This window comes from Felis catus, chromosome D4, assembly GCF_018350175.1.
Source record: "Felis catus isolate Fca126 chromosome D4, F.catus_Fca126_mat1.0, whole genome shotgun sequence".
Lineage (NCBI taxonomy): Eukaryota > Metazoa > Chordata > Mammalia > Carnivora > Felidae > Felis > Felis catus.
The window spans coordinates 32,646,072-32,667,875 of record NC_058380.1 but is presented as its reverse complement, the minus strand read 5'-3'; the positions used below and the strand labels follow the sequence as shown (position 1 = coordinate 32,667,875).

The following is a 21,804-nucleotide window of genomic DNA, read 5'->3' as shown; positions in this document are numbered from 1 at the left end:
GACCAGATGGACTTAACAGATCTATTCAGAACATTTCATTGAAAAGCAGCAGAATACACATTCTTTTCAAGTATACATGGAACATTCTCCAGAACAGATCACAAACTGGATAACAAATCAGCCCTCAACAAGAACAAAAAGATCGAGATCATACCTTGCATATTTTCAAACCACAACGCTATGAAACTCAAAATAAACCACACGAAAAAAATTGGAAAAACAATGAATACTTGGAGATTAAAGAACATCCTACTAAGGAATGAATGGGTTAAACAAGAAATTAAAGAAGAAATTAAAAAGTACACGGAAGCCAATGAAAATGAATATACAGCATCCCAAAAGCTCTGGGAGGCAGCAAAGGTGGTCATAAGAAGGAAGTATATAGCAATCCAGGCCTTCCTAAAGAAGGAAGAAAGGTCTCAAATATACAAACTAACATTACACCTAAAAGAGCTAGAAAAAGAATAAATAAAGCAAATAAAGCCAAAAATCAGCAGAAGAAGGGAATTGATAAAGACTAGAGCAAAAATCAATGGTATTGAAATAAAAAACAAAAACAAAAAACAAAAAAAAAAATACACCATATCAATGAAACCAGGAGCTGGTTCTTTGGAAGAATTAACAAAATTGATACACCCCCAGCCAGACTAATCCGAAAGTAAAAGGAAGGACACAAATAAATAAAATTATGAATGAAAGAGAAGACATCACAACCAACAACACAGAGATATAAACAATAATAAGAGAATATTATGAGCAATCATACACCAACAAATTGGGCAATCTGGAAGACATGGAAAAATTCCTAGAAACATATACACTACCAAAACTGAAACAGGAAGAAATAGAAAATTTGAACAGACCCATAACCAGTAAAGAAATTGAATCAGCAACGAAAAATCTTCCAACAAACAAGAGTCCAGGGCCAGATGATTTTCCAGGGGAATACTACAAAACATTTAAAGAAGAGCTAACAGCTATTCTTTTCAAGCTGTTTCAAAAAATAAAAATGGAAAGAAAACTTCCAAACTCACTCTACGAGGCCAGCATTACTTGCTTCCAAAGCCAAACAAAGACCCCACTAAAAACGAGAACTACAGACCAACTTCCCTGATGAACATGGATGCAAAAATTCTCAACAAGATACTAGCCAACCAGATCCAACAATACATTAAAAGAATTATTCACAGGGGGAGGAGCCAAGATGGTGGAACAGCAAGGAAGTTTTGTGTGTGTTTCACATCCATAAAATACAGCCAGATCAACACTAAACCATCCTGCACACCTAGAAAACTGATTCCAGGATTAACACAACAATCTGCACAACCTGAACCACAGAACTCAGCAGGTACACTGCACAGAGAGGTGAACTGGGGGAGAGAGTTGTAGAGGACAGGGAACTGTTTTTGCTTGCAGAGAGAGGACAGAGATGGGGGGAGGGAGAATATGGGAAAAACACCCCCCCCAAAAAAACGGCTGGAGAGAAAGTGGAAAAGTGGAGACAGCCACAGGGACTGAACTAAAAAGGGAGAAGGGAGAAAGGAGAGGGTTTAAATTCCACTAAGACTCTATAAACAGAGGAGGCACAGAGTCTGAATCTCTGCAGCTCGATACATGACAGTGCTCTGGTGAGAAGAGTGAATCCACAGGAGCAGAGTGAAGTCCAGGGGTCTTCAGGCCACATGGGAAGAGGTGGTTCCCCTGTTGGGAGAACATCTGGTAGAGGTTGTGTGCCCCCCTCTCCAGACAAAGGCCCCATGGACCTGAGAGAACAACCACATTCGCTGATGCCAAAACAAGATTGTTGGGGAGTGAAACCTGGAATCAGATGTGTGTTGTGATTTTCCATAATTCCTGAAACACTGCTGCTACATGATTGCATGAACTTTTTCTGGGGTGGGCTGGCACCCAGCCGCAGTCTTTGGGCATCAGCAGTAGCACAGTCCCACAAATGTGCCAGCTGCACCCAACCATTGCTCAGTGAGACCCTCCCAAAGAGGGACATAATGGGTTAAACTCACAGTTCCTCAGAAATAAGGAGTCAGGAAAAACAGCTGCATCTGAGATAAAACTCAGGAAGGAGGTGCTGCCTGGGGCTTGGTCACGGGCAGTGTAACACCGGGGAGTGGATGGAAGCTGAAGACAAAGGATAGGTGCACAATTGCTGATCGGGGAGAAGAGAGTTCCGAAACTAGAGGCTGGGTAGCTGTGTGACGCCATTTTCACCACTCTTGTGCATGTGCATACACACCTAAAGCACCACAACAATCCACCCCAGTAAGGTAAACAGCGCCATCTCGTGGAGAATGGAGCCATTACACTAAGCCCCACACAACTGGGCCTACCTTACTCTTCAGGAACACAAATCTCTCTACCTGCTTAGTGGTTAGTGCTACAAATTACTTCATAGTTTGACTTCCAGGGGAAAATGAACTAATTTCAATCATATTTCAGTCCATTCGCTGGTCCATCTATTCAATTTCTTTTTCTTTTTTCTTTCTTTTTTTTGTGAATATAAAGACAAAAAATTGATTTATATTTTCAATTTTTATTAAAAATATTTTTCTTTAATTTTTTTCTACTGTATTTTTTACTTTTGTGTAATTTTTTTCAAACTCTATTATTTACATCATTTCATTTTATTTCAGTGTATTCATTTTTTTCAAATTTTCAAACAATTTCCTTTTTTTTCTTTCCCGTTTTTTCTCTAATATTTCAAGCCCCTTTCAACACCCAGACCAAAACACACCTCGGATCAAGCATCATTTATTTAATTTTTGTGTGTATCTGTGTTGTTTTTAATTTTTAATTTGTTTATTTTAACTATTTTAATTTTAATTTTTTTTACCTTGTTAATTCGTTTTCTCCCTTCAAAATGACGAAATGAAGGAATTCACCTCAAAAGAAAGAGCAGGAAAAAATGACAGCCAGGGACATAACCAACACAGATACAAGCAAGCTGTCTGAGCCAGAATTTAGAATCACGATAATAAGAATACTAACTGGAGTCAAAAATAGATTAGGATCCCTTTCTATGCAGATAAAAGAAATAAAAACTAGTCAGGATGAAGTAAAAAATGCTATAACTGAGCTTCAATCTCAAATGGATGACACAGCAGCAAGGATGGTGAGGCAGAGCAGAGAATCAGCGATATAGAGGACAAACTTATGGAGAATAATGAAGCAGAAAAAAAAAGAGGGAGACTAAGGCAAAAGAACGCGATTTAAGAATTAGAGAAATTGGTGACTCATTAAAAAGGAACAACATCAGAATCATAGGGGTCCCAGAAGATGAAGAGAGAGAAAAAGGGGTAGAAGGGTTATGTGAGCAAATCATAGCAGAAAACTTTCCTAACCTAGGGAAAGACACAAACATCAAAATCCAGGAAGCACAAAGGACTCCCATTAGATTCAACAAAAACCAACCATCAACAAGACATATCATGGTCAAATTCACAAAATATTCAGGCAAGGAAAGAATCATGAAACCAGCAAGGGAAAAAAAAACCTTAACTTACAAGGAAAGATCAGTTGCAGCAGACCTATCCACAGAAACTTGGCAGGCCAGAAAGGAGTGGCAGGATATAGTCAATGTGCTGAATCAGAAAAATATGCAGCCAAGAATTGTTTATCCAGCAAAGCTGTCATTCAAATAGAAAGAGAGATTAAAAGTTCCCCAGACAAACAAACATTAAAGGAGTTCATGACCACTAAACCACCCTGCAAGAAGCAACAAAGACTAGAAAGGACCAGAGGACACCACCAGAAACTCCAACTCTACAAGCAATAAAATGGCAATAAATTAATATCTCTCAGTACTCACTCTAAATGTCAATGGACTAAATGCTCCAATCAAAAGACAAAGGGTAACATAATGGATAAGGAAACAAGATCCATCTATATGCTGTTTACAAGAGACCCACTTTAGACCTAAAAACAACTTCAGTTTGAAAGTAAGGGAATGAAGAACCATCTATCATGCTAATTGTCTACAAAAGAAAACCTGAGTGTCCATACTTATATCAGACAATCTAGACTTTAAAATAAAGATTCTAACAAGAGACGAAGAAGGGCATTATATCACAATTAAGGGGTGCATCCACCAAGAAGACCTAACAATTGTAAACATTTATGTTCCAAACGTGATAGCACCAAAATATATACAAACATAAAGAAACTCAAACTCATTGATAATAATACCGTAATAGTAGGGGACTTCAACACCCCACTTATAACAATGGACAGATCATCTAATCAGAAAATCAACTAAGAAACAATGGATTTGAATGACACACTGGACCAGATGGACTTAACAGATATATTCAGAATATTTCATCCTAAAGCAGTGGAATATACATTCTTCTCCAGTGCATATGGAACATTCTCCAGAACAGACCACATACTGGGACCCAAATCAGCCCTCAACAAGTACAAAATGATCAAGATCATACCATGCATATTTTCATAGCACAATGCTATGAAACTCAAAATCAACCACAAGAAAAAATTTGAAAAGGCAACAAATATTGGAGACTAAAGAAAGTCCTACTAAAAATGAATGTGCTAACCAAGAAGTTAAAGAGGAAATTAAAAAGTACATGGAAGCCAACGAAAATGATAACATCACAGCCAAAAACCTCTGGGATGCAGCAAAGGTAGCCATAAGAGGAAAGTATATAGCAATCTAGGTCTTCCTAAAGAGGGAAGAAAGATCTCAGATACACAACCTAAACTTGCACCTTAAAGAGCTGGAAAAAGAACAGCAAATAAAACCCCAAACCATCAGAAGACAAGAAATAATAAAGATCAGAGCAGAAATCAATGCAATCAAAACCAAAAAAAACAGTAGAACAGATCAATGAAACCAGGAGCTGGTTCTTTGCAAGAATTAACAAAATTGATAAACCACTAGTCAGTTTTATATAAAAAAAAAAGGAATGGACCCAAATAAATAAAATCACAAATGAAAAAGGAGCAATCACAACACAGCAGAAATAAAAACAAGAATAAGAGAATATTATGAGGAATTATAGGCCGATAAAATGGGCAATCTGGAAGAAATGGACAACTTCCTAGAAACATGTACACTACCTAAACTGAAATAGGAAGAAATAGAAAATTTAAACGGACCCATAACCAGTAAAGAAATCGAATTAGTAATCTCCCAAAAACAAGAGTCCAGGGTCAGATGGCTTTCCAGGGGAATTCTATCAAACATTTAAGGAAGAGTTAATACCTATTCTCTTGAAGGTGTTCCAAAAAAATAGAAATGGAAGGAAAACTTCCAAACTCTTTCTATGAAGCCAGCATTACCCTGATTCCAAAACCAGACAAAGACCCCAATAAAAAGGAGAATTATAGACCAATTTCCATGATGAACATGGATGCAAAAAACCTCAACATTTCCCAACCGGATCCAGCAATATATTTAAAAAATTATTCACCATGACTAAGTGGGATTTATACCTGGGATGCAGGGCAGGTTCAATATCCACAAAACAATCAATGTGACTCATCACATCAATAAAAAATGGACAAGAACCATATGATCCTCTCAATAGATGCAGAGAAAGCATTTGACAAAATACAACATCGTTTGTTGATAAAAACCCTCAAGAAAATAGGGATAGAAGGAACTCACCTCAAGATCATAAAGGCCATATACGAAAGACCCACCACTAATACCATTCTCAATGAGGAAAAACTGAGAGATTTCCTCCTAAGGTCAGAAACACAACAAGGATGTCCACTCTCACCACTGCTATTCAACATACTGTTGGAAGTCCTAGCCTTAGCAATCAGACAAGAAAAAGAAATAAAAAGCATCCATATTGGCAATGAGTAAGTCAAACTTTCACTCTTCACAGACGACATGATACTCTGTGTGGAAAACCCAAAAGAATCCACCAAAAAACTGCTAGAACTAATACATAAATTCAGCAAAGTCACAGGATATAAAAGCAATGTACAGAAATCTGTTGCATTTCTGTACACCAATAAAGTAACAGCAGAAAGAGAAATCAAGGAATTAATCCCATTCACAGTTGTACAAAAACCATAAAATATTTAGGAATAAGCCTAACCAAAGAGATGAAAAAGCTTTACAATGAAAACTATACAAAGTTTATGAAAGAAATTGAAGACACAAAAAGTGGAAAAACATTCCATACTCATGGATTAGAAGAACAAATATTCTTAAAATGTCGATACTACCCAAAGCAATCTACATATTCAATGCAATACCTATCAAAATAACACCAGCTTCTTCACAGAGCTAGAACAAACAATTCTAAAATTTGTATGGAACTGAAAAGACCCCAAATAGCCAAAGCAATTCTGAAAAGGAAAACCAAATCTGGAGGCATCATAATTCCAGATTTCAAGCTTTATTACAAAGCTATAATCATCAACACAGTATGGTACTGGCACAAGAACAGACACATAGGTCAATGGAACAGAATAGATAACCTAGAAATCAACCCACAAACGTATGGCCAACTAATCTTTGACAAAGCAGGAAATAATATCCAATGGAAAAAGTCTCTTCAGAAAATGGTGTTGGGAAAACTGGACAGCGACATGCAGAAGAATGAACCTGGACCACTTTCTTAAACCATACACAATAAACTCAAAGTGGATGAAAGACAAAACATAAGACAGGAAACCATCAAAATCCTAGAGAAGAAAACAGGCAACAACCTCTTTGACCTCAGCCACAGAAACTTTTTACTTGACATGTCTCCAGAAGTAAAGGGAAAAAACGCAAAAATAAACTATTGGGACCTCATCAAGATAAAAAGCTTCTGTACAGCAAATGAAACAATCAGCAGAACTAAAAGGCAACTGACAGAATGAAAGAAGATATTTGCAAATGACATATCAGATAAAGGGTTAGTATCCAAAATCCATAAAGAACTTACCAAACTCAGCACCAAATAATCCAATGAAGAAATGGGGAAAAGACATAAATAGACACTTCTCCAAAGAAGACATCCAGATGGCCAACTGACACATGAAAAAATGCTCAACATCACTCATCATCAGGGAAAAACAAATCAAAACCACAATGAGATACTACTCACACCTTCCAGAATGGCTACAATTAACAACTCAGGCAACAACAGATGTTGGCAAGGATGCAGAGTTAAGAGGAACCCTTTTACACTGTTGGTGGGAATGCAAACTGGTGCAGCCACCCTGGAAAACAGTATGGAGGTTCCTCAAAAAATTAAAAATAGAACTACCCAGTGACCCAGTAACTGCACTAATAGGTATTTATCTAAAGGATTTAGGAGGGCTGATTCAAAAGGGCACATGCACCGCAATGTTTATAGCAGCACTATCAACAATAGCCAAAGTATGGAAAGAGCCCAAATGTTCATTGACTGATAAATGGAAAAAGAAGATGTGGAGTACAATGGAATATTACTCAGCAATCAAAAAGAATGAAATCTTGGCCATCTGCCACATTGTGGATGGAACTAGAGTGTATTATGCTAAGCGAAGTAAGTCAGGGGAAGACATATATAATATGATCACTCATGTGGAATTTAAGATACAAAACGTGAACATAAAGGAAGGGAAGAAAAACTAAGACAAAAATGGAGAGGGAAACAAACCATAAATGACTTGTAAATACAGAGAACAAACTGAAGGTTGCTGGTAGGGTGTTGGGTGGGGGAAATGGCTAAAGGGGTGAAGGGCATTAAGGAGGACACTTGTTGAGATGAGCACTGTGTGTTATAGTAAGTGATGAATCACTAAATTCTATTCCTGAAATTACTACTATACTATATGTTAACTAACTTGGATTTAAATTAAAAAAAAAATAGTAAGAATATTACATAAATGTGATATGATGTCCTTTCTCAGATCCATTACAAATTCAAGTTAATAATAGGGGTGCCTGTGTGGTTCAGTTGGTTGAGTATCTGACTCTTGAACTTGGCTCAGGTCTTAACCTCAGGGTCGTTAGTTCAGGCCCTGCGTTGGGCTTTGTACTTAGCATGGAGCCTACTTTAAAAAAACAAAACAAAACAAAACTGCACAGAATAAAAATGACTCAGTCCTTTTTTCCTCTTCCAGGGATGGCATCTATAGGCATTCAAAATGGTCCAGAATTTGACATACCATTGTAGGCTGTCCTACACTACAGCCCTAACAAAACTAGGCTGTGCCAAACCCCCTGGTAATAGAATCATTTACCTTTATACCAAGAAGGTTGCAAAAGTACCAAAATCCATATGTGGCGTGTACCCAGACTGACTTCGAGGAGTTCGTGCTGTGAGACCTAAGTCTTACGAGGTTGTCTAAAACGAAAAAACACATCAGCAGGGCATATGGTGGTTCCATGTGTGCTAAGTGTGTTCATGACAGGATCAAGCATGCTTTCCTTATTGATGAGCAGAAAATGGTTGTGAAAGTGTTGAAGGCACAAGCACAGAGTCAGAAAGCTAAATTAAAAAAATGAAGCATTTTGGACTAAAAAAAATCAAAATAACAAAAATGATTCATTTTAAAAACACAAGCAAATATATTAATTTATATTTCCTTCAGAAATTCAAATCAGTAATTGGAAAAGCTAGTTTTTTTTTCAATATATGAAATTTATTGTCAAATTGGTTTCCATACAACACCCAGTGCTCATCCCAAAAGGTGCCCTCCTCAATACCCATCACCCACCCTCCCCTCCCTCCCACTCCCCATCAACCCTCAGTTTGTTCTCAGTTTTTAAGAGTCTCTTATGCTTTGGCTCTCTCCTACTCTAACTTCTTTTTTTTTTTCCTTCCCCTCCCCCATGGGTTTCTGTTAAGTTTCTCAGGATCCACATAAGAGTGAAAACATATGGTATCTGTCTTTCTCTGTATGGCTTATTTCACTTAGCATCACACTCTCCAGTTCCATCCATGTTGCTACAAAGGGCCATATTTCGTTCTTTCTCATTGCCATGTAGTACTCCATTGTGTATATAAACCACAATTTCTTTATCCATTCATCAGTTGATGGACATTTAGGCTCTTTCCATAATTTGGCTATCGTTGAGAGTGCTGCTATAAACATTGGGGTACAAGTGCCTCTATGCGTCAGTACTCCTGTATCCCTTGGGTAAATTCCTAGCAGTGCTATTGCTGGGTCATAGGGTAGGTCTATTTTTAATTTTCTGAGGAACCTCCACACTGTTTTCCAGAGTGGCTGCACCAGTTTGCATTCCCACCAACAGTGCAAGAGGGTTCCCGTTTCTCCACATCCTCTCCAGCATCTATAGTCTCCTGATTTGTTCATTTTGGCCACTCTGACTGGCGTGAGGTGATATCTGAGTGTGGTTTTGATTTGTGTTTCCCTGATAAGGAGCGACGTTGAGCATCTTTTCATGTGCCTGTTGGCCATCCAGATGTCTTCTTTAGAGAAGTGTCTATTCATGTTTTCTGCCCATTTCTTCACTGGGTTATTTGTTTTTTGGGTGTGGAGTTTGGTGAGCTCTTTATAGATTTTGGATACTAGCCCGAAAAGCTAGTTTTTAACACCTTATTTTTTATACCAAAATCTAGCCCTCCCCAAAATAAATTATTATTCTTGAAGGTTATCAGTTAATTATCTCCAAGGCACAACAAAATTTCCATTTCAGATCAGAAATTCAGTAACCTCCACTTCCTATCCAACAGACAGCAAAAACGTCTTACATCTCCAAGTATATAAGGTATGAAAATATGGGAGTGTACATAAAATGTAGAAATGCCACATGTTCAATGGAATCACTGTTATTCGCTTTGAGAGAGCCCAAAAGTTTGCGTGTTACAAGCTATCCCTTGAAAGAGTATTTCATAAAGAACAAAGAGAACAGAGGTATTTTCCATTTCATTGTTTTCTAACAACCCATGTTTTTTAGCTATGACAGTAAGAATTAAGAAGAATGTATCATTAACATAATTAGGCAAAATCATTCTTTATTCCTACATTAAGCAACAAAGACATTGCTCAGCATTAAGTATAGCAACCTCTTATTTAACCAAAAATGTGACTGATAGTGATAAGTAATTAAGGCCCAAATCAATAACTAGACCTGAAATGTAATTTTATTCTAAATTATCAAACTACCTTTTATTGTAACAGATAATTTAATGCTCAGTAAATTCAGATACTTCATTGACAATATGTTTAGACAATTCCAGGGGTAGAGCACCAACAGAAATCTTAACTACAGAATGTGGGTATTAAATTGGCAAGGCTGTAATAAGTCCTTCTTTACCCTGTTTTTGACCAGCTGATCTACAATCTACCAGGTTTGCAACTCTTTCATCCCTTCCTATTCTTAAATCCTTTATCCATTTTTAACTCAGTTATAACCAAACCCTAAACACTCTTCTTTCTTTACACATGTAAATAATAACCTGCTGGAAAATTTGTTAGCATTAAAACAAGTTACGTTATTAGTAATCCACTAATACTCCTGAATCTCCATCTTTAGCTCACATCTACTTAAACATCCACCCACTCAATATAAATGGAATAACTTTCCTGCATCATCCCAAACTTACAGAAGAAAAAGGCCTAGCTCTTTGGGAAATTGCCACACAGTTAACTCATTAACTGTGTTATCAGTTAACTCATTAACTGTGTTACTAGTTAACTGTGTTAATATGATTCCCAATATGTTCTCTGCTACATTTACACCTAGTTATTGCTGACTATGAATGATGAATGATATTTTGCAAAATGAACTCAGATTTACAGGTTAAAATTTCTGATTACTTCCAGCAATATATTCCAATGGAGAAGCTACATATTTTTATGAAATTTAATCAATTATTTTAACGGAAATGTGCCCTCATCTAAAAAGTTGTTAAGAAACATTAAACAAACAAATGTTAAACAAAGACAATTTTAGGAAACAGATGCATTATGCAGTTAGTGAAGCCAGCATTTATTGAAAGGCTATTGTTCTATTTGTAGAAGTATAGAACCTATTAAGATTCTACAAAAATTGCTGAAGGAGCTTTTGCTCTTTACATGTTCACCAGATACAAACAATGCATGGAAGTATTTAATATGCTACAAACTTCAGGGTGCACACTTCCCTTTGAACTCGTATTTTTGTATTCTTTTGGTAAATACCAAGTACTGACATTGCTGGATTGAAGGGAAGTTGTATTTCTAACTTTTTGAGGACCCTCCATACTGTTCCCACAGTGGCTGCACCCCAGTTTGCATTCCCACCAAGAATGCAAGAGGGTTCCCCCTTCTCCACATCCATGCCATCACCTGTTGTTTCTTGTATTGTTGATTTTAGTCATTCTGACAAGTGTGGGGTGATAGTTCATTGCAGTTTTTAATGTGCATTTCCCTGATGATCAGTGATGTTGAGCATCTTTTCATGTGTTTATTGGCCATGTATATGTCTTCTTTGGAAAAGTGTCTATTCATGTCTTCCGCCCATTTCTTAACTGGACTATTTGTTTTTTGGGTATTGAATTTGAGCTCTTTATATATTTTTAATACTAACCCTTTATCAGATATGTCATTTGCAAATATCTTCTCCCATTCTGTATGTTTCCTTCTAGTATTGCTGATTGTTTCTTTTGCTGTGCAGTTTTTATCTTAATGAGGTCCCAATAGTTGATTTTTGCTTTTGTTTCCCTTGCCTCAGGAGACGTATATAGAAAGATGTTACAGCTGATATCAGAGAAATCTCTACCTGTGCTCCCCTCTAGAATTTTTATGGTTTCAGGTCTCACATCTAGGTATTTAATCCATTTTGAGTTTATAGCAGAAGCATCTACAATAGCCAAATTATGGAAATAGTCCATGTATGAATGGATAAAGAACAGGTAGTGTGTGTGTGTGTGTGTGTGTGTGTGTGTGTGTGTGCGCGCGCGCGCGCGTGCATGCACATGCAAGCGAGAAAGGGAGAAAGAGAGAGGGAGAGAGAATCCCAAGCAGGCTTCACACTGTCAGCATGAAGCCTGACATGGGGCTCAATTCCACTAACCATGAAACGATGACCTGAGCCTAAATCAAGTCAGATGCTTAATGAACTGCACCACCCAGGTGTCCCTAAGAACTTTTTCTAAAAAAGTATTTAACACTGGGGTGCCTGGGTGACTCAGTCAGTTGAGTGTCGGACTCTGGCAGCATGGAGCCTGCTTGGGATTCTCTCTCTCTGCCTCTCCCCTACTCATACTCTCTCTGTCTCTCAAAATATATAAATAAACATTTTTTAAAGTATCTAATGTGCTAATTAACTGTAAAAAATATAAAGAGATCTATTCATATTGAAACTCTTCACAATAAATTCCAAAAGATGAGTAGAATATTCTGCTTCTATAACACATTCATTCTCTTATAAAGTTTTCATTACCAGTCACAAATCTGAACCAAATTCCAGCCTCTTTGGCATACTCCAAACAAACCAGCATTTCTTTGTGGTCTCAAAAGAAAGTGTACATTAGAAAAAAGTAAAATTAGAATCAATGTAATGAATGTAAATGAATATAACATACATTATGCTAAGCTAAAAAGTCAGACATTAAAAAGTCCATACTGGTTATTCTGGCAGAGCAATGAATATAACTATGTTTAATATGATTAGTAAGCAGTAGCCACACTGCTGTATATGCCTGCTGAAGCTTGACTGACTACAGTTCTGCTTATTAGCTGAGTAAAACCAAGTTGTCTTCTTCATATAAAAATGTTTTCCTAGCTCTCTCATAGGAGTTTAAAAATCAAAAAGTATTTAAATATACTTGATCAACTGAGCTCTTTAAATGTGACCATGATTGTGGTCTCCCTCTTTCCCCTGCAAAAAAAAATAAACAAAACAAAACAAAACAAAACAAAACAAAGTTGAAGTAAACTCAAAATGTTGTCATAAATCAAAGAAATTTTTTACGTTTTAGTCTGTACTCAAATACTTGTATTTTACATAATTGATTTTCCAAGATGGTAGAGCCATACGATTCTTCAAATAGCTTAAAAAAAGCTTAAAAATTTTGCAAGAAACTGATCTAATAGTAGAACAGAAAAATTCTGTTTCCTGCCACTTCATATATGGAATACACTATACACCCATCACTGTACACCCCAATGGACCCATTGTTTATATAATATCAATTATAACACTGATTTATTTCATCTGTGTCCTTATTCAATCATTACTCATTTGTACATGTACTCTCTTATACAAGTAATTTGGGGAGAAAATTATTATAATTACCTGAACAATTTATAATAATTATTTTAATACAGGAAACAGAGTTTTAAAATATTTAGATCTAATTAAGGTAAAAAATAATATTTGAATATCACTTTGATTTCCTGGGTTGCATTTCATATAGTAATACCAGTCAAAGACAAATAACAGTCTTTCACCATAGTGTATGAAAAATAAACAATATAATTACATTTACACTGACTGAGCAGGGGGGGAAGAAATATAATTTCTAAGATCAATATTAATCAAAGAAGTCAGTATACAAGAGTGCAAAGGCCCTTTCCTTTGTCCTTATATCCATTAATGAAGGAAGGTCTGCAGGAAGCCTAACCATCCCTTGTTTTTCCCCCTCCCCCACCTACCCCCTTCCCCACCTCCACTCCCAATGACTATCTGCAGAACTCACAAAACCATGATTTTGTCAAGGTGCACAATATGCTTGAAAGCTCCAGGAGGTGGGGGAGGTCCCAGAATACCCTCCCAGAAAAAAATTTCTCCATGTTTTGTTCTCACAGACATATTTAAAAGTTCCCTTGGGGTGCCTGGGTGGCTCAGTGGGTTAAGCATCCAACTTTTGATGTCAGCTCAGGTCATGATCCCAGGATCATGATATGGAGCCTCAAGTCAGGCTCTGCTCTGAAGGTAGAGCCTGCTTAAGATTCTCTCTCTCTCTCTCTCTCTCTCTCTCTCTCTCTCTCTCTCTCCCCCCCCCCCCACTCACACACTTATGATCTCTCTAATAAAAAAATAAAAATAAAAACCAAAAAGACCAAAAAGATATTTCACAGTCATAGTAAAAAAGTATGATACCAGAACCAAAATTCTTATTCTAATTTTAATGAATCATTATTGTGAATTGTTTCAGATACTTCTGCCTCCCTTCCATTCTATTCTAAATATGAAAATATACGCTCTATTTATTGAGTTACCAAGAAATGCATTCTAGGTGCTCAGAGGATCAAATATATAAAATATTTAGAGTCAGTTAAGCCTCTGATTCTTGATTGTGGCTCAGGTCATGATCTCTCAGTTCGTGAGTTCAAGCCCGGCATCAGGCCTTTCGGACTGAGCCTGCTTAGAATTCTCTCTCTATCCCTCTCTCTCTATGCCCCTCCCCCACTCGCATGCATGCACTCTCTCTTTCTCTCTCTCTCTCTCTCTCTCTCTCTCTCTCTCTTTCTCTCTCTCTCTCTCAAAATAAACTTTTTAAAAAAATTAGATATTTTTTCAGTAAATAACCTGGTTTTTAACATATAAGGAAACAGAGGCTCAGAGAATTTAAATTAATTTGGCCAAAGTCACACAGCTAACAAGTTATACATCCTTTACCCGATTCAAACCTAAAACAATTTCCATACTGTTTACCCACTCTACTATGGAAATTCCAAAATCAAACCATTTTGAATTCATCTTAGTTTTTAATTTAAATGTAGGACATATTTTTCCATCTCAAAATTATTTTTCTATGTCACAAAACCAAACTGAAATTGTAGTTGAGAACAAATGTCTGGGTCTCATTATTTTTGCTTTTTATGCATGATATCATACTATGTTGACAGAGTTTATCCAGTCTAGCTAACAATTTTCCAAAGTACATTTCCTCCACTCCCTCTACTTCTAATAGGTTCAGATTAATTTCTTCTGAGTATTTTTAGGCTTCACCATGCCAAGATATGTCTCCCTTATAAAGTAAGGCAATTATAAAGCAATTTAAGGTATGGGACTAGAAACTTTATCTTTCTGACCCATGGGATTGCTGTTCAAACAGACAAAGAAAAACTATGCAAAAGAAGGGGAATGGATTCAAATAGCTTGCTCCAGCGGTCTCCAAAAGATTCTGTAGAAATTATTTTTAGAATTTCTGCTTCTCAACACTAACCTGAGGATCTGATAGAAAGGCTGTGGAAGTTCAGAGTTACAGATATTAAACAATCCACTCCTGCTGTGCCATGTAAAACACAGCATGAAATTGAACTCTTTAGCATTAAGGGACAGATGAAGTTATTTTGTTCTGAATTCATGCACTGCATTTCACATTTTTATGGATGATAAATTTGGGCAAGATCAGATTAAAAATAGTGCTCTATAGACTCTTAGTATCTAAGTGTTTTATGACTATAAATATTTGCTCATAAGAGTCTGTAAGACCATGTATCAGAGCCAAGAGAAATGGCATGGAAGTATACAACATATAATCCTTCTCTATAATGCTTAGATATATTAACTTCCACTTTTGAGTCTATCAGATATTTCTTTCTACATTACTAAATGGACATAATTTGAAGTTAATCCTGCACCTGGAATGAACCCCAGAAAGTAAATCACCTCCTCCAATCACCACAATTCATGGATAAGAAACTAGTGAATGAAAAAAAACGTTCAACTGATGTGAGATTCATCCTACTTACCAGCCTCCCTCCCTGGGATTTTCAATTTCCCATTCACTGAGGAACCACAGAGTACATAGGAACTTGTTGAGTAATGCAAGAGGCTGGACAGAGAACCAGCCATTTTCCAGGGTTCACAAGAGAATGCTGGCCATGTTCAAAAACATCTCACTGATATGAAAGATGTTCACCTCTTCTCCACTTCTGGAGAAGAGAACTGGAGATAAAGGCAGCATCCCCTAACTTTCTTCCATCTTTTTTGCACAGTTCAAACACTAATATCAATGTAGGAAAATATTAATGAAGAAATATTGTTTTTCATAAAGGGGCAAAGGGAGGAGGAAATGAAAAAAATTAATAAAACAGCCGTGTATGCACAGTCCCCACAATAGAAGCTCTAAATAGTATATATTAAGGGTGCTCTTGCTTAGTAGAAACAAAAATAACCTGCTAACAGCTTTCAAATAAATTCTAGGTTACCATATTTTTAAATCCTATATGTCATACTGAATTTTGAATGTGAGTCTCAGGAAAAATAAAACCTTATTTATTTAACAGCCATGCCACAAACACTACCCACACTCAATGCACTCTGATCACATGTCTCTTGCCACCTAAAAAATTTCTGATACTACTTCTAAAATGGGAAACAACTTTATGAAAGCTAATTAGACAGAAAAATTAATGCCTTTGGAAGAAACACAATTTATTTCAGGCTTCCTAATGTGAACAATATGGTCAAAAATTTAACACTAAATATTAAAAGAAAAACAAATAATATTGTTGGAAATAAGATATTTTAAATTATAAAATTAACTGACAACACATATTTATTTCTCAGTACACTTCCTTAGAAAACCACATAGTAGCACTATAAGTAAATAATGCAGCTTTTCAGATTCATTTTATCTGGCAATTCCTGTATTTCCACTCAAGTGTGAGAAAGTGTCTGGCACTGCTGATATCTTTTCTCTGTTATTAACTTGTGAAATTATTTAATGCAGAAAAAGGGTAAATATACTCAACATGAGCACGAAGAAAAACAAAGAGAGGACAGAAAAACACACATGGATTTTAAGTGTTTCTTTGATTTCTCCCTGGCCAAAATTACACCTTCAATAGGAAAATATATGCAGAACACATATAATTCTTATAAGAAGACATTTATTATTATTCTGTGGAATCGAGAAGGGAAAAACGGGATTTAAATCAGCTTATGGCCAACAAGGATCCAACACGCAGAACTAACCTCCACAACTCTTACTCTTAGCTGCTTGACTTCAGACTCACAAATGGAAAAATAAAGCTGCATTAATCCAATCCATGACATATTACAAATAAATCCTGCCAACAATCTGCTAACATATAACAAAACTTTTAAATAGGTAGTAATTTTTAAAATATGAATAATCTGTCACCAGTATCATAACAACTGGGAACTTACCATAACAAAATAATTACCAACTAATGTACCACTTATGTTTAAGACTGTTCACCTTAGCACTGTTTATCAAAAATCTAAAAAATGGAAGGAAAAAAACATTTTCTGAAAACAACAGAATATTCTTTTAAAAAGTCTTTGTATAACTTATGGGAAAATATTTAATGACATGGAAAAGCATTACCATTAGCTGGAGAAAACAGGTTTATATACATATAATCATATATGTAATATATATGTATGATTGCCTGTAATAAACATATGTATGTGAGAAACATATATTTCCTTACATCTGATTTAGGAGGAGCAATATGGGGACAGACATAGGGGGTACAACTCGAAGTGGGCACAGCAGGAGGAGGCTGCCTGGACTAAAGCCCCACACGTGGAGTAGAAATATCCAGAAATAGATGGATCCCTTTCTTGTTTTGTTGTTTTGTTGTGTTTTTCTTTTTAGATGGATCCCTTTCTTAAGTGACATAAAGTTTCTCCCTCACTCTTGATCTCTCTCAAACCAAAAGGGTTTCATTTCCTAGCACCTCGTTCTTCTTCTTCAGATCACTTAACAATTTGCCAACATGTGTTTATGTGTTTATTTAGTTAACATCTGTTTCCCACACTAGAACCTATGTTCTATGAGGGATAGATTCAGGTCTGTTTTAGCACTGTATATCCATCACCAACACAGAGTATATGCTCCATTAAGCATTAGTTGAATGATTGCCAAAACACTACAGTATTGAGAGTAACATAAGAAAAAAGATAAAAGTAAAACTAAAATATAATGTTGACCTCACTATATTTGAATTATTTAATGATTTGCCACAGTTGTATTTAAAAATTTATTTAAAAATTGAATTACCGGATCAGTATGCAGAAGCTTTGATTAGAAGACCTCAAAGTATTTCATTAGTAAATATGGGGACTCTGCCTTAATTAATGAGAAACATGTCATAAATGTTAAAAAGCACATTTTTGGCCAGAAAATGACTTGTAGCTACAAACTACAAGTCAGATTTCCAACTCTATGTCCATTGTCTAAGAAATTGATTAATTCAAATAAAATGTAGAATTGTCATTGCTGTAATGAATCATTAACAAACTGGACAAGAGAATTCTTTCACTACCCCAAGGGCAATGGGTCTACTGATAAAATCTAGAAAGTGGTTTGGTGGAATGTGCTCTATTTTTACTCCACAGAAACTCATTAATCAGTCCAAATGTAAAATCAGGCTCCATAAAAAATTCAGTTTTAATGATCTACATTTCCTCATAGTCACATGTACTCTTAATATATTTAAATCCAGATTGTACTGAGTCCAAAAAGTAATCGTAAATACAGCCTATATCAGCTTCATGTTCTGCCAGGCCTTGAAAGTAAAGACCACTTTAAAACAATTCCATTCAACTGCACTTCTGATGCCAAAAAAAAAAAAAAAAAGACCCATATTTGCATAACTTATACAATTATCAGAGTAAAGATTATTCACTTATATGTGTAATGAGAAATTCACTTATTTCCTCAGATGTGGCTGCCTATAACCATCCATCAACTGCCAACAAATTAAAAAAAAAAAGGAATGTTTTGTCTTTACTAGTGAATAAATACAAGCCGCAGCAGCTATCTATTAAATCAAAATGCAAAAACGTTTCTTCACAGGTTTAGAGTGATCCCATTAAAGGGGAGATGAAAGTACAATACCAGGAATGGCAGGGTTAGTGCAATAGTTCACCATTTTGATTTTGGCTCACTTTGTGTTGCAAGAGCTGTTGCTGAAGTATGCTGAGAGGGCCACGTAGGGGTCAAGGAATTCTTTTTATAGCAATAAACAATTATCACACACCAAGTCTGCCCACCCATTGCTGGTTTGGTTTACTTTGTCCAAGAAAATAGGAAATAAGTTGAAAATGGCTTCCCACTACTCCAACTCTGTTTGGGAAATGAATTTTGCTGCAAAATGACCACACCTGATCTATATAATCCCTAGCCCAAGACTATAAATGGCAATCCTTCCTTTCACAGTAGAGGTAATCATAAAGCCTATCCCACCACAGGCTTTTATTTCTCCTCTCTGTGAAATGTATATTGAAAAGAAAACTGACAGAAGGCCCAGTTCCTTAATCAAATAGTAAATTACATCCATTTTCAATTCAAGTTAATACGGTGCTGCTGCAATTATATCCACAATAACAAGCTATGGCCAAATTCATTCCACAAACATTTTGAGCCTAATATAAGCAAAGAGGTATAACTTCATAAACAAGAAGCTACACTGAAAAAAGGCAAAGATCTGTGGGGAGAAAAAAGTTTTCAACTTTCACCATTGGTAGAGTTTTACAGAACTTGACAGGTTTTTATTTTTTTACTTTTTTTTTTTCAAAAAATTTTACTGTAATTGGTATGGCAGAATTAAATCATTAAGTTTTATGGCGTTATTCATTCCTAAGACTTTCCTGCATTAGGATATTTTGACTAAAAAGAACACCTTGATTCTCGCCCAAGATTAGGCTATGTTTTTTTAGGTGATGCTAGACTGGACAATTAAACATTCCACCCCAGCAGCAACAGTGATTGGTTTAGGGATGGGCACATGACCCAAACTAGGTGAATAGAATTGAATCTCAGGACTTGGTCCACTTTATTAACCTAGAAAAGCCAAAAGTCTTCTTTGCTACAAAATGGGTAACAACTGCCTAAGAAGGAAGCCAACTGTAATAGAAGAACCAGAAACAACAAAGTATGATTAAAGGGACTAATGTGTGTGTGTGTATATGTATACATATATATACATATATATATACATAGATATTAAATATCTAATAGATATAATCTATATCCAGGTTATATATATCAAGAAGGTAGCCCATTTTCTTTCTGCACCCATAAGAGTTGAAAGGACAAAACTTTTGAGAATGTTTACCCATTAAGATCTTCTTAGGACAGAATCTACATACTTAACTTACCAAAGAGGAAATGTTAAAAATCATCTATGAGCATAAAAAAGAGTTTTGAATTCAGTTCTCTGGTCTGTTATTGGAAATATATCTATACTTGAAACCAAAGCACAATCATTTGCATTTGACTCACAAAAAAAGGATTTCATAGTCAGAATGGGATGGTATGAGTTATCAGGTAAGACAGACATATCTGTGAACAAAACACAGATATAAAAGTTAAATTAACAAGACAATCAGTGACACGACATTACACATAAGAATTTGCCAAAACAGAAGACCATTTCAAATTTCCATTTTTATATATGTTCTAAACAACTGAGGTCAATGAACACGTGTAGAATATCAGACCTAAAGGAAAATAGATGTGTTAACTTCATGTTTTTAATCTGGAAACTTGATTTTCATATGGCTGTTAAAACTACTTAAGATTTTAAATGCCAGTCACAAAACACAAAAAAGCTTTCAGTAAAAACAGTTTATAATTGTATACATTCACTTCAGTCTCTATATTATCAAGAAGGAAACATCAAAATTGCAATTAACTACTAAGCCAATAGAAGTTGCATATTCCAAAAAAAAAAAGAAGAAAAAGAAAAAGAAAAAAACAAAAAAAAGAAGTTGCATATCCCAATGTCCCAGAACCAATAAAAAAATAGCATTACTTTACAGCCTAAGATATATCTGACTTTAGTATTCAGATATAATACTAATTTTTAAAAAATGTCAGAAATAATGCAACCTATAACCACAGACATAACATTACTAAATGCCTGAAAATGAATGACACGTATCTAAAGATAGTATTAAGTTACAGGCATTGTAATATCCCTATGTTACTAATATAGGAAACATGATCAATAATTTGCCAAAGATCATTATTTAAGCAAGTGGTTGAATAAAGACTAGAGCCTTGGGGCGCCTGGGTGGCGCAGTCGGTTAAGCGTCTGACTTCAGCCAGGTCACGATCTTGCAGTCCGTGAGTTCGAGCCCCACGTCAGGCTCTGGGCTTGATGGCTCAGAGCCTGGAGCCTGTTTCCGATTCTGTGTCTCCCTCTCTCTCTGCCCATCCCCCGTTCATGCTCTGTCTCTCTCTGTCCCAAAAATAAATAAACGTTGAAAAAAATAAAAATAAAAAAAAAAGACTAGAGCCTCTATCTTTTTGGCATCAATACTGGTGCTCCTAAAATCTAACAAAATATTGACAGTATTGTCAACAAAAGTACTGACAGGATTTAGAGTACCAATAATCAGTATTATGCCAGTCCTACTGACTCTCCCCTGCATGAAGCTGTCCAGAGACAAAAAAAAAAAAGTTCTATTTCATGCTGATATTTATATTTCAGATATGCAAAGATAGAAGAAAGTCAAAAGAGATTTCAGCAGCAGGCTGGAGAAGAGACAGAAGCTGGCCAGGGGCTGAGGAATGCAGGAGCAATAGATCTCCCTGGCATCCCTGATCTCTAGGTAACACTATCTTCCCTACAAACCCTTTTAGTCCTCTAGTCCTTCCAAAAATTTTGCAGCCTAGTTCCTATTATGAACACAACTACTAAGAACAGTATGTCAATGTACAAGTCTTCATGTGAACATGTTTTAATTTTATATATCTTCTTTTGTGAAGATTCTTGTTAAATTTTTAGACTATTTTTTATTGAGATATTTTTGTAATTTTATTGTTGAGTTGAGTTCTTTATATATCCCAGATGCCAATCCTTTACCAGGTATATGTTTTGCAAATGTTTTCTCCTAATTCAGGACTTTCTAATATCTTTTAATAAGCAGAAGTTTTTAACTTTAATAAAGTACAACTC

General features: G+C 35.9%; 1 protein-coding gene and 1 pseudogene across 23 annotated transcripts in view; one reads left to right on the top strand and one right to left on the bottom strand.

Moving 5' to 3' along the window:
* Window positions 1–21,804, bottom strand: part of KDM4C (lysine demethylase 4C) — a 430,991-nt gene that overhangs the window by 207,299 nt on the left and 201,888 nt on the right. The gene's annotated exons all lie outside the window — the stretch shown is intronic.
* Window positions 7,975–8,470, top strand: LOC102899460 (annotated as a pseudogene).